This window comes from Equus asinus, chromosome 23, assembly GCF_041296235.1.
Source record: "Equus asinus isolate D_3611 breed Donkey chromosome 23, EquAss-T2T_v2, whole genome shotgun sequence".
Taxonomy (NCBI): domain Eukaryota; kingdom Metazoa; phylum Chordata; class Mammalia; order Perissodactyla; family Equidae; genus Equus; species Equus asinus.
Genome location: NC_091812.1, coordinates 41,143,965 through 41,160,945, shown reverse-complemented (window position 1 = coordinate 41,160,945; position 16,981 = coordinate 41,143,965). Strand labels below are relative to the sequence as shown.

The 16,981-nt window shown below is 43.1% G+C and overlaps 1 long non-coding RNA gene across 2 annotated transcripts; it reads left to right on the top strand.

Moving 5' to 3' along the window:
• The first annotated feature begins 1,313 nt into the window (after positions 1–1,313).
• Positions 1,314–13,810, top strand: LOC139041727 (uncharacterized). Of its 2 annotated transcripts, none has more exons than XR_011497486.1 (3): positions 1,314–1,723; positions 5,430–5,511; positions 13,329–13,810. It is a non-coding gene; the product is annotated as an uncharacterized lncRNA (long non-coding RNA). The 2 variants fall into 2 exon arrangements; XR_011497485.1 differs by having other exon boundaries at positions 1,314–1,869.
• The last annotated feature ends 3,171 nt before the right edge of the window (positions 13,811–16,981 follow it).

Below are 16,981 nucleotides of genomic sequence, written 5' to 3'. Positions count from 1 at the left end.
AGCCCAGCCCCTTGGCCACAGGGATTGGTTCAGAGATTAGCACATAACCTGATCAGAGCCAATGAGACCTGTGCTGGGCCTTCTGGGGAAAAGAGGCGCTCTCTTCCTCTGGCCTTGGTGGAATGTGAGTGTCTGCACCTTGATACCATAAGGGAAGTCAGGTTGTGCATGAGGGCAACAGCTGGAGGATGCAAAGCCACATGTTTGAAACCTGCATGGAGCTATTCTTAAAGCCAGCCCGCCCCAGATTTTTCACTTACACCAAGAAATTCATGTTTTTCCTTAAACGACTTTGAGTTTCTCTTGCTTACAACATAAAGAGTCCTAATGGATACAATGTAGGTCTGTAGCATCTAAGAAGAGAATTTATTCAGCACTCATTTTCTCACTCATTTATTTTTAAGCATTTACAGAGTGTCTATTAAGTACCAGGCGTTAAGAATAGAAAAATGAATATTATCCAGACCTTGACTCTCAAGGAGGACAAGAGAGAGGTGTGAACATATATGATACAATGTAATATTGGTAATAGTGGAAAGTGCAGTGAGAATGAATGAAGAGAACGAAGAGATGAATTCAGCCAAAGAGGGTTGGTAAAGAAGTTTAACAGGCAAGGAAGGGACATTCTAGGAGGAACAAACCGCATGTGCAAAGGCCCATTGCCCTGAAGCAGCATAGATTTTCTGAGCAATCACCAAGAGTCAATTGTGGCTTGCATATGGGTTACCAGGCTAAGCACCCAGAGATGTGGCTGGAAAGGAAGGTTGGAATCCAATTGTGAAGGGTTTTGTACATCTGGTCATCAGGGGATGTCATGGTCAGGCCTGAACTTTAGATAGATTCAGACAACATCCACAGGCGGCCACATAAGTGGGTCTCCTTTGTCTAATTCTCCTAAGCTGCCTGACTCCTGGAGCTCCTCACTCGAGCCAGAGTTGCCCTTGTAAGTGGGCCTCTCCTGCCTCCCTCACTCTGGTGCCAAGAGGGATTATAAGGCTGACGCTGGCAGTCTCCTGTGCTATTGTGCACTTCAGATAGTCATCTGTGCTCTGGAAAATGGCTTGAAATTCTCCATGGAGAGTGCAGACAGAAAGGTCAACAATTATTCAAAATGAATAATGGGCTTGGAGCAATCGGGCCACGCAGCTGCTGCAACGAATTTTCTGAAACCCGCCTGCCAGGTGTCCACGTCTCTGCCCAGTGGCCCGGGCCAGGCATCTGCAGCCAAGCCTTAGCTAACTAGTATTCCTAGATAGCTAAAGGAGACACCAAACGGGAGCAGAGTCACCACAAAGGCCACAGCTCTGAGCACGGAGAAAGGTCTTCTTGAGACTTCCTCTGAAGCTCAGTGAATGATCTGTTCTCAGCGGTAAGGGATTAAACAAAGAGCCAATTGTCAAAAACCCCAGCCAGGGACCAGCCAAGCTTCCTGTGCAGCCATGAGTGCCTGAGGCGGCCTTTTGTTCTGAGAGGACACCACATAGCCTCCGCCTCCCCTGGAGTCAGAAAACCAGTCAAGCAGGAAAGCACTGTTGAGAACCTACTCTGTGGAAGGTGCTAGGGGAACACAGAGAGGAAGGCCACCCAGAGCCCAGAAAACAGAGGCAACCGGCCAGTGTTTGCCAAATGAAGGCTGATGGAGCTGAATGCTTTGGTGAGAGAGGAAGGAGATTACGCATGTGCAAAACATGGCATCCGCTTTAATAAACAGCGATTCCACAAGGTAGGTGGCACCCCGACTGACAAGGAAACTGAGGACCAGCAAAGAAACAATCCAAGGTGTGAAGAGAAGGGACTGGAACCGGGACGAGCCCGATTCCAACACTGCACCTCTTTCCACTCAGCCGCGGAGAGAGTACAAGCACAAAGGTAAACCTCAGCTCTCAAAGCAGGATTTCTGGAGTTCCACCAAAGCTCGGTACAAGAAAGGGCACATCTTTCTATGTCAACTTTACTTGAAAACTGGCGAGCTAGGGGGAATTTGTTTTTTCATCAAAAGAAACTCAGTTTTCTATGGCTTATGATGTAAATTTCAAATGCATTTTTACAAGAAAAAGTGGGTCTTCTGGTTATATCATAAGGATTCTGAAGTCCTGCCCTCAGGGATGCTGTGATGGCAATTTTTGAGAGGTGTCCACATAAAGAACTAGAGGGAGAAAGATCTAGAAAGGTAGGCAGCCCTTTCTACACAGCTACTCTCTCCGGGTTCCAGCAGTTTTTCTTTTTGCCCTTCAGTCCCAGAAGTAGTAATGGCTTCCCACTGCTCCTACCCCTGGGTGCTGCCTCATCTCCTGTTGGTTTCCCTAAACCCTGTCCACACTGCAAACAGGCTCCGTCAGGGCTGACTTCATAGAAGTGTGACCTGTGCAGTCACATAGCACCCCATGCCTGGAAAGGTTCCACACTCGGTTAAAATTCTTAACAATTTTTTAACAAGGGCCTCACATTTTCATTTTGCACTGGGCCCCATAAACTATGTAGATGCTTCTGGCCCCTTTTTAAACTCTCTTTGAGTGTGCCATCTGTTTCCTGCCATGAACCTAACCCATATACCCTTCTGTGCAGAGAGAAGGATGCCCCCAGAAAACTGACGTCCTCAGGAGGAGGCAATGCTTTTCCCTAAGAGGAAGGAGCCCTGAGGGAGGAGATGCAGACGTTCTTAGTGGGTCAATGCCCTCCTGAGGTGGGGACCAATCCAGACCATGGAAGGCAGCAAGCTGAGGCCTGGGCCCGGGACTCAGGAGATGGAGATTTGAGTCCTGGCACCACAGCGTACTAGTTCTGTGACCCTCAGAAGTCACTCACCCTTTCTGAGCTGTGGCTTCCTCATCTGGATAACATGCTGCTTAACTCGAAGAAGAGTTGTCAGCTAAAAAAGATTGACATTAATTTTGTTAATTTGTGTTAACCTTTGGTATATGACAGAATGGGCAATAAATATTTGTTAAATAAAGATGAATTTTATTTCTGGAAAGCCATCCTGTATTTAGACTCAGAACAGACCGTGGACTTGGGAAGATATGGAATAAAGGCAATAATTCATCCACCAATCCTTCTGTCTGAGTGATTCCTGGAAATCAGTAGTGCTCTGTGCTGTGGATGAGAGTCAGAGGGTGAAGCCTGCAAGGGCTGCAGCAGGTGCTCCAGATTCCGAAGCCCACGTCTCTGAGCAAGCCCCAGGCTAGCGGGATAATTAGGAGGAAAACACAGAGGGATAATGGCCAAAGAGTAAGACCCTCCTTCCCTATTCCCCCCTTTGGTAAGAAACTAGTACCATGACCAAATTCTCAGCTGTACCTGGATCATCACTAGAGAACGAATCATTCATTGTAGTCCATTTCTGCACTGATCCAGCTCACTCTGCACCTTGGCATCGGAGCACTTTGGACCTCTATGAATCACCAGGTTTTGCTTCCCAAGCACTTAATAATAATAGCCACTTACTGGCCACTTACTGTGTGCAGCCACTGTGCTAGGGGCTTTCTAGGGTATTGCCTAGACCAGGGTCTGCACACTTTTTTTTTAAAAACGGTTGATAGTAAATAGTTTAGGATTGTGGGCCGGATGGTCTCTCACCTAACTATTCAACTGTCATTGTAGCACAAAAGCAACCATAGACAATACACAAATGAAGGAGCCTGTCTGTGTTCTGACAAAACCTTATGGAGAAAAACAGATGGCAACTGTAGTTTGCCAACCCCAGTCTAGGGCAGTGGTCCTCACACTTGAGTCTATGTCTGAATCCCCTGGAGGGCTCGGTAAAGCACCCGCAGAGTTTCTGGGCCCCACTCCCAGAGTTTCTGATTCTGGAGGTCTGGGGTAGGGCAGAGAATTTGCGTTCCTAACAACTTCCCAGGCAATGCTGATGCTGCTGGTCCAGGGACCGCATTCTAAGAACCACTGGTCTAGACAGTACAGCAGACATTTCAGGGCACAGCTCTAAAGCCCAGGAGCCTATGCGAATCCTGCTTCTCCCACCCACTACATGCATAACCTTGGGTAGCTTGGGTTTCTTTATGTTTCCAGGCCTCCTCTGTAGAATTAGGGCACTAACAGCATCAATTTCCCAGGGTTGTCCTGAGATAAATGAGTTAATGTGAAGTGCTTAGCACAGTGCCTAGCACATGGTCAGCCCTCAAAAAATATTAGCCAATATTACCTCATTTAATTCTCCCGACAACCTGGGAGGTAGATCTGCGGCCATTTTATAAAGGAAACAGCTAGGGTTCAAGGGGTTAAATGCATTGCCCACAGCACAGAGCTGGTAAGCGTTAAGTTGGAATCAAACCCAGAGCCCCAGGACTGAGAGGTGCCCTTGGCCGTCTGCACTGTTCTCCCTCCCCAGCACCTGGAGCAAACACATTGCACCTCGGGAGGCTCACGGGAATATAAGCCCTTGGGAGGTGGGACCTTATTTGCCTGAGTCCCTGCTGTATCTCCAGGTCCTCACCTGGATATTTCTAGATATCATCTGAGGCTCCTCTTCCGTTACTCTGTCTCAGTGACTGGACCTACATGGAACTCCAGTGGGAAGCCTGTTCTTCTGACTGACACTCCCTGCAGTGCTCCCTCAGTCCACACTGGTGTCAAAGAACAGGGAGCCCTCTGCCTCCAACCAGCCCCAGTCACTCATTTCTGAGAGAAGTCTCTGACCTGCATGTGACCACCCTGAGCTAGGTCGGGAGGTCATATGACAAAGTTACTAGCAAAGGGCTGGATGTTTTACATACATTATCCTATGCAATCTTCAATATAATTCCATACGGCAAGTGCCATTATTATCCCCATTTAACCAAGGAGGAAACTGGGGCGTAACGGAAGTTGACCTAAGCCATGCAGCTAGTGAGGATACCAAGGCGGAAACAGATCCAAAAGCTTCCAGAGTTTTCATTCTCTCCACTTACATGATCTTGCCGCCTTAAAAGGTAGGAGAAGTAAAAGAAGATGTAGGAAAGGGAGCACTGGAAGTTAGTCCTTAGAGCAAAGGACTTGAAATGCCCAAAATGGAATTCTAGCTCTTTGGCAGTTTTGGTCAGTTTCTCTGAAAAATATGAATAAACCTAAGTGACTCCACACCATTCAGGTAAAGATGCATTTGCAAATGTACTCTCACCAATTTGAAACAGGAAAAAGCTATGCGAGTCTTGCTGTCTCATGTGGGTGGCTTTTATGAGAACAGGGAGGGAGACTTTTATGAGAAGAAAGACAGAGCTGGAGTGGCTTCGACCCCTTATCCTTAAAAATGAAAAGGAAGAATAATCAAATGTACGCTGAAAATATAACAGCAAACAAGCTCCGAGGTGACATTTGGGTTGTGTGGTTTTCTTCTGGCTGTGTGACAATGAGCGCCTGTTCAGTTGGCTTTTTCCAAAGCCAGAGAAAGGTCTCTTAGCTAAAATGTCACAATGCACCTTATTTTCCGTTTTCAGCATGTATTCCAAGGGGAGACTGACAGTCCGTCCTGCCCTCACGCTCCACTTTGAAAATAACAACAGCAAAGCATAAGAAAAGGTAGGAAGGAAGGTGACAGTTTGCAGCTGGCTCGAGCTCTCTGACTTTTGTTTTGCAGAGGGTGCAGACTTTGGGTGGGGAAGAGGTGGACGAGACCAGAGGATGGTTGTGACATCATCTCCAAATGTGCACCCCTGAGAAATCACAACAAAGACATTTGACCTATTTTGCACAACCATGTGATGCTGTGGGAAGCGATTGTTGAAATTACATTTAGAAATCAGAAGATTTTTCTGGCCAATTTAGTGATTATTACTGAAGGTCTTTGGTCTAAAGAATAGGCATCATTTGGTGACCCGGACGTTTGAGCCCTGCCTCAATGGAAGGCATGACCCTCCTCCTTTCTAAAACTAATCTACCCATTTGAAGTTTCAAGACCACATATAATCTGGCCCCTGCCTACATCTCCAGGCTTATTTCTCACTATTCATTCCCTGTTCTCTCTGTGCTCTGCTGTTAATTTTGTGGTTTCATTATCACCAACAGAGGATCTACACCCAGGCGGTTCTTTCTTCCTAGAACATCCTTTCAACACCCTACACCCACCTTCCAACAACTTCATCTCCTTAACTCCTACGCATCTATAACCCTTGTGAATCTGGGCCATGTTATCCAATCTCAGAGTGCATTTGTGGTCAGAGAAACATAGTTCAGAACCAAAATGTTTTTTCAAAATTTCTGAAGTTCTTCATCTGCACAACAACCTGTAATACTCTTATCTTGTTCCAAAAGAATTATTAGAATGGCCAACCAACTGGTCAACCCATGTGCCAACTTCCCCTGTTTTATTCCACACTCCATGCGGCCACTGAGTGATCTTTCTAAACACAAGTCTCCTCTTCTCTCTATCTCCACTTTGAGTCTTATCGCCCAAGTGCACTAAACAAATGACAATCCTCGAGCATGCCGTCTATTCCCATACACCTATGCTTTTGCTTTTGTCATGTTCTTGAACTAGATTCCATCTTCCTTTCTTAGCCTGTCCAAACCCTAATCATCTTTCAAGACCCAGTTCAAGTGCCTCCCCCTTTATAGGTATTTCAGCCTCAGACTGTCACTTTCTTCTCTGTTTCTGCTGTCCTCTCTTAGAGGGCTTGCATTACTGTGATTTGTTTGTATGTTTCCCTCTTCCAGTAGAGAAAGAATTCCTTGAAGTCAAAGGTTTCTTCTTACTTATCTTTGGGCCCATAGCAAAGTGATTTGTATAGTCATGCTTATTATATATTCACTGAATTTAAATTCATATAATGTTTTAGTATTTACATTGTATTCTCATATATATTTACTTATTAGCCATCCCAAAAGATTTATGAGGTATGTAATATTATCCTAATTTTAAGATGAGAAAATCGAGGCTCACAAAGCTCAGTGATTGGTCCGAGGTTGCACAGCTCACCGGTGGCTGATCTAGACTTACAGCCAGGTCTCTACTTCCCCATGCAGTTCTGAACTTCTATGATTCTGTATTGAAAATTGTATGCTAGAAAGGACAGGAGAATGATTATTTCGTTATAATTCTGCAGAGAAAAAAGCCTGGCAAATGCTCTTCTCTTATTTACAAGGCTGTATTATGCCCCATTGGAAATGAACATTATGCACATCAGCTTCAGCAACATAACAGCCGCTTCTTTTATTACCATTGTTTAAACATTTGGGTAGTAAGCAGGTACACCTCATCCAACATATGTTCTCCGTCAAGCATATATCCTCTATGCAAATTGTATAGGGTTATCTTTATTAGGTGTTATTATTCTACAGGCAGAGGGGGCCAATGTGCAGAAAATAATGAACAATCCTGGACTGTAGAAAAACAGCTTAATTATATAGGTCAAAAGAACCCTTAACCAGATAACCATAAAGACTTAGTAGCATTCAAAACTCACGTTACAAAAATAGGGAGGGAACTGGCATAGGGGTTGCATATATTACCTCTTGGTATACTAAAATAAGACCTGACTATTATAAATCTATCTTATACAAAGTCCCCAAACCAGCAGAGATCTTTTCCTGTGGCTCAACAGTGCCAAAATCAGCACAATAAAGGACATGTTTTTTTATAAGCTGCAGGTTTTCATTTGAAACTCATCTCTGTCACTTACCATCTGGGCGACCCAGGGCAAATTACTTCATCTTTCTGAGTCTCGTCATTGTCATCTGTGAAATGGGCTTAATAATTTTCAGCTCATCTGAATGTTTATTATTGAGAAAATTAACTGACAAAACTTACACGACAGGAAAACGTGGACTATAGTACACACTCATTCAATTAATATGTATTATTCTCACACTGGTTGCACAGGGATATATGCCTTTCCTAAACATGGGTTTCCAGGGGGAGCTGTGGGGAAGTTAGAGGAAATTTGAGAGGATATATTCATCCTTTATTTCTATTCCAGACTCTACAATTCCCTCCCTGAAACATCCTTTGAATTTAATTTTCAGATCTCTTAAGAACAGACATCCTACTATCTCCAGGCACTGACCTCTGATGTATTAGGAATAGAGAGAGTCAAGACAACCAGAAAGGAAGAGAGGGAGGTAAATTCCGAAGGGCATAAAGCAAACAAGAGACAGCCTTTCTCCTCAATTCCTCTTTGCAATTAGTCCTATTCAACTTAGTTTGGCGACTGGATCAGTGTTTCTTAACTGGAGGTGATTTTATTTCCCAGGGGATATTCGGCAATGCCTGGAGACATCTTTGGTTGTCCCACTGGGGGATACAACTGACATCTAGTGGACAGAGGTCAGGGAATGCTGCTCATCAGCCTATGGTGTGTAGGACAACCCCTCACAACAAAGAATTGTCTGATCCAAAATGTCAATAGTGCCAAGGTTGAGAGACCCTGGACTGAACACGCTATGGTCGAACCAGACACGGGTACAAGTAAGGGCCCTGGTCCAATCCAAGCAATAGTTAGTAAGTTTTGCTCCAGGTGTAAAGCCCTTAACTAGGTCCTAGAAAAAGAGATCCAAGAGGTTCAGAAGAGCTTAAAAGCAAGAAAGGAATTTGGCAGTTGGGAGTCGACATTTATGTGGAAAATTCTTTCTTGATTCGGACACTGATTTCCCTAGAATTAGATTCACAGGACTTCTTTTTGAGTTGGATACAACAAGAGTTTATGTCAGAGGTAGTTTGTAAAAATCTCAGGTTTTAGGGAGTAATTAAAGAAGTTTTTATATGCAAATTACCAACTTCACTTAGCTAGAGGTTATCTCCGGTAGAGTTGCCTAGAGGAGGAACTGTTAACCTGTTTCAAACATTCATTAGAAAGCTAGCTACTTCTGACTGGGGAATAGAGGTCAAGCTTAGTTTGAGGTTGTTGTCATTGTTTTTGTGGAGGGAGTTCTGAGATTTATTTTTTTACACTCTAATCCCCAAGGATGCTGTTTTTTTTTTTTTTTCTTTTCTTTTCTTTGGCTTCTATGACATAAAAAAAAAAGTGAGGGGTGGGAAGTGCGATGGGGGGTGCTTAAAAGCAAGTGGTGAGTCTCTATTTCCCCTGGGGAGTTCTTTCTCAAGGAAGAGGCCAGGAAAGATTTCAAGGTGAGATAACGGGCCCAAGCTGTCTCTCTCACATTCCCCAGCTTCTCCTGGCTTTAGAACACAGCACCAAGGTGACAGACACATGGCCAGCACCACTACTAGCTAGTTCTCTTGGCTAGTGGAAAATTTTGGAGTTAAGGAGCGGGACCTCAGAGCCAAGAATCAAGGTTCAAGTTTAAAAAATGCCCATGGTTGTTTGCAGAGTGCTAACATCAAGTAGGTTGGAGAAGGGCCGGCCCCGTGGCCGAGTGGTTAAGTTCGCGCTCTCCGCTGCAGGCGGCCCAGGGTTTCAGGGGTTTGAATACTGGGTGCGGACATGGCACCGCTCATTGAGCCACGCTGAGGTGGCATCCCACATACCACATAGAAGGACCCACAACTAAGAATATACAACTATGTACCTGGGGGCTTTAGGGAGAAAAAGGAAAAAATAAAATCTTTAAAAAAAAATATGTTGGAGATAGCTGGTCATAAAGCACATTCCAGATTCATGTGAGGACGGTGTTGAACATGAGCATCCGAAGACCTACAGCATCTGTAATGGATACTAAGAGGCAGCATCAGTGCCCCCTGGACCTTCTCTGTCAAGCGTGGCACATTAATGAGGAGGGGCTCACATGACCCACTTACAGCGGCTGCAAAGGTGTGGCAGATGGACACCCAGGTTTGAGCAAATATTAGCAGAATTTACTTGAAGTTGAAACATTGTGTAGGTAAGAGGGAAACAAGGTCCAGCGATGAGACAGACGTCTTGCACTGGATCAGGAGAGAGTCCTGGGAGGGCAGTGAGGACCACTCCCGTTGCAGGAAAGCCAGCTCGACCAACTCTCCCACTGGTCACTAAGGACTACTGGAGGAGGAAAGGGATTATGGGACCCCCATAGGAGCCTGCAATATTAGGGGGCTGAACGAGATCATATCTGGAGACAGGAATTAGAAGGCTGAGGCTTAGAGACCAGACAGACAAATAGGATAAGTGAGCCAGGTATTTTATTCATTGATTTAACAAATATTTATTCTCAGTACCGAGGAATACAGTCAGACCCATAGAGGATTCCATAGAGCCCTAAATCAATTGGCTGCTGGGGAATGCCCAGCCTCTGTCAACAAGAAGAGGTTCAATAGGCAAACAGTGTAAAGGGCCTAGCAGTAAACCAGTGTCTAATCATCACAGATGGAAGATCTCCCACATTCTTCAAGCAACTACAGTGTGAAACCCACATAACAATCCTTTATTATTATCACTTTACTGTACCAATAAAAAATGCTGAAGCTCAGAGATGTTAAACATAAGTTTCACAGTGAAGAGAGGCAGGAAGAATTCAACCTACCTTTACCCCCAAAGCCTGTTCTGCCCTCCCTCTGCACTGAATGCCACCAAAAATTCCCTGCATATGAAGGCCTCAGGGAAGCCTAGAAGCCGATGGTGGGGACTCAGTCAAGGGACTTTATTTGGGTACAGGATTCCAGTCCCTGAAGCTTGCATGGGAAAGAGCCAACCCAGCCTTTCAAAGAACCAAGACACTATGTAAAGAATTAAATCATTCAAGAAAGAGGCGACAAGGCAGTAGTAACAGTAGTCCAGTTACTGAGCCTGGGGAGGAAGCCAGCAGAGGAGCAGGAGTGAAGCCGTCATTGACCTCCTGTCCTGGGTCTCATGTTCCAGCTGAGAGCATGATTATCTAGGGTTGCCAGATGAAAGACAGGGCACCCAGTTAAATGTGAATTTCAGATGAACAATAAAATTTTTTTAGTACTAATAATTTTTTTAATATTGCATGGGACGTACGTTTAAAAAATTGTTTCTTTATCTGAAATTCAAATTAAACTGGGCAGCTTATATTTTTATTTGCTAAATCTGGCAACCTAATGATTGAGGTCAGACCTGAGCTGAGCCACAGATGGGGATGTGGGGCCCCAGCAAAAAAAGAAAGAGGGGCACAGGGAGAAGGATCCTAGCAGACGGCTATCAAAACAACTCCTGCCCCCCCACCACCACCATTTTCTTAACGAAAAGTTTTCCACCATTACAATTTAATATTTACAGAAAAGACATTTGGTAAAACTCCAAATGTATTCTTCATGATTAAAAACACAACAAGATGAAAAACAACAGAAAAAAACTACTCCTGGTAGATGAGGAATGGGAGGCCTTAGCATGATAAGCGTGATGAACATTAATCTGAAAGACAGTGAGCTCTCCCTTGGACTCGCCGTGGAAGGGTCTGTGCCAGAGCTTATGGAAGAGCAGAGACAGGGGGTCTCCTCACTGTACAATTGTGCAATGGCTTTTCCCACTGAAACCATAGTCTTGGGTAGTTTGGCTGCAGAGATATTACAAGTTAAGTGGAATTTTGCAGGCTGCCTCGCTGATAATCATAGATAATGTTCTTTCTATGAGTAAATGTCTTCCAAGTTCCCTGCAATGATCTTACAAACGAATTTTGGCAGTACAATTTGTTGTTAATAGGGGTCTTTCTACATGACCCTGAACGATTTGGCATGCGTTCTTCTGTCCAGCATTCTCTCAGGCCAGCCTCCCCTAGCTCAGCCCATTCTGGTCATGCTCTCCTCTTTCAGTCCTAGGACAGAACAAGCTCCCTCCTGCCTCAGAGCATTTGTCTAGACTATCCACCTCTATGAAACTCTCCACTTCTGGCTCCTGGCCTGGCTCCTTCTCCTTCAAATCTCTTCAAACAAGCCTTCCTCAATGACTGCACTATCTAGATATTACCCATCTAAGAACCCTGAAAATTACCTTCATTTGTATCAATTTATAAATTGATATTGATTCTTTGTCCCTCACTAGAATATAAACTCTCAAAGACGAGGACAATCTCTATTTTACTTTCCACTCTATATGTAGAATCTAGCATAATACTTAGCACAAAATAGATTTTTATAGAATGAATAACATGTGTCAAATGAATGAATGAATGAATGATCTGAATGAGTTAGTGAGTGAATAAATGAATGGTTGCATTTTTCCCTGCAAATTCTGTTTTATTCCCGGTTTATGATTAAGACAAGATCTTTTGTCAGCTCCAGTTAGCATATCTTAATTGCATTCAGGCATGCATTAATTTATCTATTCATTTATTCTTTCATTCCTTTGACAGCCCCTTATGTATCAGATACAGCACAGATTCTGTCCTTTTGAACTCTGACAAATCAAATTCAACTCAAAGTAAAATCAGAAAACACGTGACGTAATGGTGAACATCACAGGCTATCATGGTCAACAGTGTATTTTATATAAATCAATTCCTCTTCCCACATGCACTTCACAAGGCCCAAGTTCATTAATCGGAACTTTTGCCTCCAGTGCCATGTGCTTTCTGACTCAAATTTAAAATCCTTTTGGAAAACAGGGAATTGCCATAAAAAGCTTCAACGTAGAAACATACAAAACAGAGGAGGGAAGTGTTCAGATGAGAGATGAAGAGCAAATGGGAGGCAGAATTCGTGAGTTGTGCTGTCATTTCCTGGAGCAAATTTGACCAAACTGGTCCCTGTCCCCAAACACTTTCTCTGCAGTCACAGAATCTGACTTTGTGCATTCTTCCTTCGTGTGTTTGTTCCATGGCAACCATTGAATGTACTGACTGTCTCCAGCCTAATTTGTGGATGTAATTTGTGCTTCTGTTCTCCTCAGCTTTTCCAAACCTGCTAGGCCACAAGCGCTTCTTCTCAGAAGGACTGTAAATGGCTTAACTCTATCCTGCTGTCTGTGGATTTCTCCACTTAGTCAAATAAAGCTCTCCTTCCCAGTAGCCTACCTCCTGGAGAAAATGTTCAGAGTAAACTGGCCTCTTAGTCTGCCTAGGTCTTTATCCTAGAGTCGGTGCTTCAGAGCAGAAATGGAAAAGAAAATTATAGAAAAGTAAGAGACAGGGAAAAAATACAGAACTGCTGTCAAGGTTACCAGTATATTTTTGGTGCAGGATCGCCCTAGGTGAAATTATTTTAATTTACCAATTTGCAGAGATAAAAAATATCCTGCTGTGAAAACCACAGTCTTCACAGTAGTGTGTGGCACTGATGAGGTGCACCATATGATAAAGCCACTTGAGATCAGGCGTTTGCAAGACCATTTCACGGTGGGGGCAAAATCGTGTGAAGAGTTATAATATAGTTAATGGCATTGTAAGGCTGATCTCACTAATTTTACAATTCTCTTTTATGCATAGGTTATCATACTAATTAGCTGCATCTGGAATGTTTGTCATTTTAATAGAGCGATTTTGCATTTCCTTTTGCTTTTGTTCTGCAGCCTCCAACCTGATGTTAAGAGCTTCCAGTAAGGTTTAGCACATTGAATGCTCTGGATGATTTGAGACAAGTCACCTTGGGGTAGGAAACCTTGGAGGATGGCATGGCGGAAAGAGCGGAGGCTTCCAAATCACATGTGTCAATTATGATGGCAGTATAGATGTTGGCAATTTACTTAATCTCTCTGAAAGTGTTTCATTACAAATGGAAAGACAGAACCTACCTTGCAGGCTTATGGTGAGGATTAAAATAATCTCTTTCACGTGGCTAACTTATATTCAATAAATGGTCCATATATAGTAATAATAAAGCACAATTCTTGTCTTTTTTTTCTATTCTTTTAATGGTTGCAAGATCCATATGGGCAGACCTAGTAGGAAATAGTAGAAATTTCAAAGATGTCGGTAAGAATCACTTCACATCCTAGAAGTTTCAAAACATTCTTTTCCTTTCTACTCCTCTTAGGTAAATCAGAGATTTTGCAAATAATGGCAGCATAGTAGACACTGACGGTTTTCAAAGACATAACAGAGGAAACCAACAATTTGCCATAATCGGGAACAGAACTTTTAGGTGAGAAAATAAAAAATCGCTGACCTTGGCTTCAAATCCAAGACAAGTTTAAATATTTTACTATGGCCTGGGCACTTTATGAGAAACTAGATCCAGGACTTATCATTTAATCATGTGTACATGTAGGTGACACGCAGCACAGAAATGGGAGAGGTTAGAATGCTGGCCTGTAGAAGTGTATTAGAATCTGTACAATGTTCTACTAATGCCAAGTATTATTATGGTTGTTGTTATTGTTCTTGTTAAACTATAGGTGGAATCTGGGAAATCTGCCAACAATAACAATGATTATTGTTCCTAAGATATTAACAAAGGCAGAAGAAAAAAACTGCAAAAATGTGGTTCACTTACATAAAACTCAAGGCAATTACAGCTATAGCCATCTGGAAAGCTTATCATTTATCCTTAATATTTTCCTCCAGAAATTAATACCAGCATGTAATCTGAAAATGTGATGCAATAAAATAGGAGCTGAGCTAAATTATTGACAATGGTTGCTTATGAAAAATTTGAAACTTTCTGGTGTCATCCTGAGAAATCCCACCTGTCTCAGTACAGTGCGGATTCCCAAAAGTTCTCATCTCTATCTATGTTTCTGATGTCTCCATCAGATCTTTATTTTCCTTTCTGGGAGAAGTGGTTAATTGGTGTCTCTTTTCCCAAACTATTAATGCGTAGCTCCTTACACTAAGATAATGAACAGAGCTTTAGAAACACAGCATAAAAACAACATGTAGTAAAACCCTAAAAAGAGTATTCTAGGCTAAGAGGGACTGCTCTACATTCTACGTCCAAAGGAGCTAACCACTAGACACACGGGTCCTTAGGATTTTGCCCCCTACTGCTTCTGCTGTACGTATTTGAACTCTTAGCAGGTCCTGAGAGGCATCTTCCTCTATTCCACCCCCAGACATTTGAATGGACTCCCAATACTAGAACATTCTTTCTCTTCTCCAACCAAATACCTCTTATGCATCCTTCATGTCTCCGCTTAGCTATTCCTCCAGAAAATCTTCTCTACCCTCTCCCTCCCCCATTGACCACCACATCCAAGGCTGTTTTGATGTTCCTCCTATGCACTCCCATAACAACCATGTGAGAGAACTTAGATGACCTGTTAACAAATCTGTTTCTCCTTCTAGACCATAAACTGCTGAAAGCAGGGCCTAAATCTGCTTCACCTTTTTGTTCTCAGCACCCTGCATGTAGCAGGCACTCAATAAATATTAGCTGAATTAATGTGTTTTAGGAATCCCATCTTGAAAGCATTCAGAACAGATAATCTGGTTCTTCAAGAGTTACAAAGCAAATTGTTCATCATCCAGCTAATTTCAATGGTGTAGGCTATCTAAGTGGATAATTTAGACTTGAATTATATAGTTTGCTTTTGATAAAAACTCATCAGCCATTGCCTTATCGCTACTTTTCTTTGCTGTGTAGACACTGCTTTGATATTATCTTTTTCTGATTTAGTTTCTGATCAAAGCAGGAACAACCATGACATGAGAGTAAGAATGTGCTGACTCTGCCATTAACCTTGGTGGCTTAGCGGACACCCCCAAAGCCTCAGTGTGCTTCATCCCTGTCAGCCCAGCCCTAAGGCACTCCAGGAAGGAAGATGAATGAAGGAATGCAAAAGTCCAGAGTGAACCCACAGGGCCATACGTAGGATTATTGTAGGGATAAATATGAGTATTTTTGCAACTAAACATTGTTGGCCTCCAACATCACAACCTCTTCACCTTCTCTCTCTCACTTCTCCTGAAATAGTCACATTGGCTTCCATTATTCCCCTATGAGTCTGAGAGGCAGATCAGTTCTCTACTGAGATTTTACAACCCTGTTCACAAACTCCTACTAACCAAACCTATGAGGTCAGTATCTTTTGAACCCAACTTCAGCTACTCCCCAAGCAGGCCAATTAAAGAGGCCACCTGTTGTAGATCGTGTTGCCTCCCAGAATATGATCACATATGGCTTCTTTAAAGAGAGAAGAAAATGATGAATGAATGGCAAAAACACGTGTTTATACTTAAACCTGTTATGTACAAGAGCTTTCAACTCTCGGGTAAGAGTTTCAGGGGGGTAACGTGTGTGTCTGCTGCCTGTAAGAATGATTGTCTGTCAAGCGGTTTTTCGGAATCCACAAATACCCTAAGGAGAGCAGGGAAAAAGCAGAGGGATTGTAACCTGGAAACCAGAACAAGCTGAGGATTCATTCTCACCTTGTGACATCTGTAGTTTGGGAAATGGGAAGCCTGCAGAATGATCTCATGCACTTGAAGCCTGGGACTCACACCTCCTCGCCTGCCCCTCTGCCTGTCATCTGTCTATTTTTAAAGGTGAGGAATCTGAAGTATGCTTCAAAAAACTCAAATGATGATCACAAAAGCCAAAGTCCCTTGCTCAATGACTGGATCTCCAGAGAGGAGATTCAGAGCTTCAGCTTTGCTTTCTGTTTCTTCCAGAGCATGCAGGGAAAAAAGTTAACAGCCATTAGCGATTTGCAAGTGGGGTTTCTCTCAGCTTCTTTGGATACCTTCCTTCAGTTCCCGGGGAGAAGGCACTTTGGTCAGGGGCAGAGGGCACTTGATCTCTTTTAACTAACCCTCTGAGCCTCTCTTTAACTAATGCTAAGTGGGTGATTGTTAGCTTTTTCTTCTCACAGGAAATTCATCTCAGTGCTTTGCATAAAATTTGTATTTTGTGTAAGTACCCAAGGATGACAACTGAGACAAATCTTTAGTTTCTGCTACCAAATCTATAAGAAAAAAGCACAACAGATTTACCTCACGAGAAATGCCAGCATGAGGAACATGATGAAATTTAACAAAACTTCTGTTAGATCCACTTTTCCCTCAGTTACTTTTGAATATAGCTTGGAGTCTCTCTTTATAATGAGACAAGTATTTGTTAGGAGAAAAATACTTTAAAAAAAGAAGCACTAGAAAATTCTAAATCGGAGGTGAAATGAATGAGTCCAGGTGGAAAGAGAGAATGCCTTCCAGTCCCCAACTCTTCCATTTCCCTGGTCACTGGCTCAAAGTCTCAGCCTCATGGTGCCATTGAGATCCAGGAATG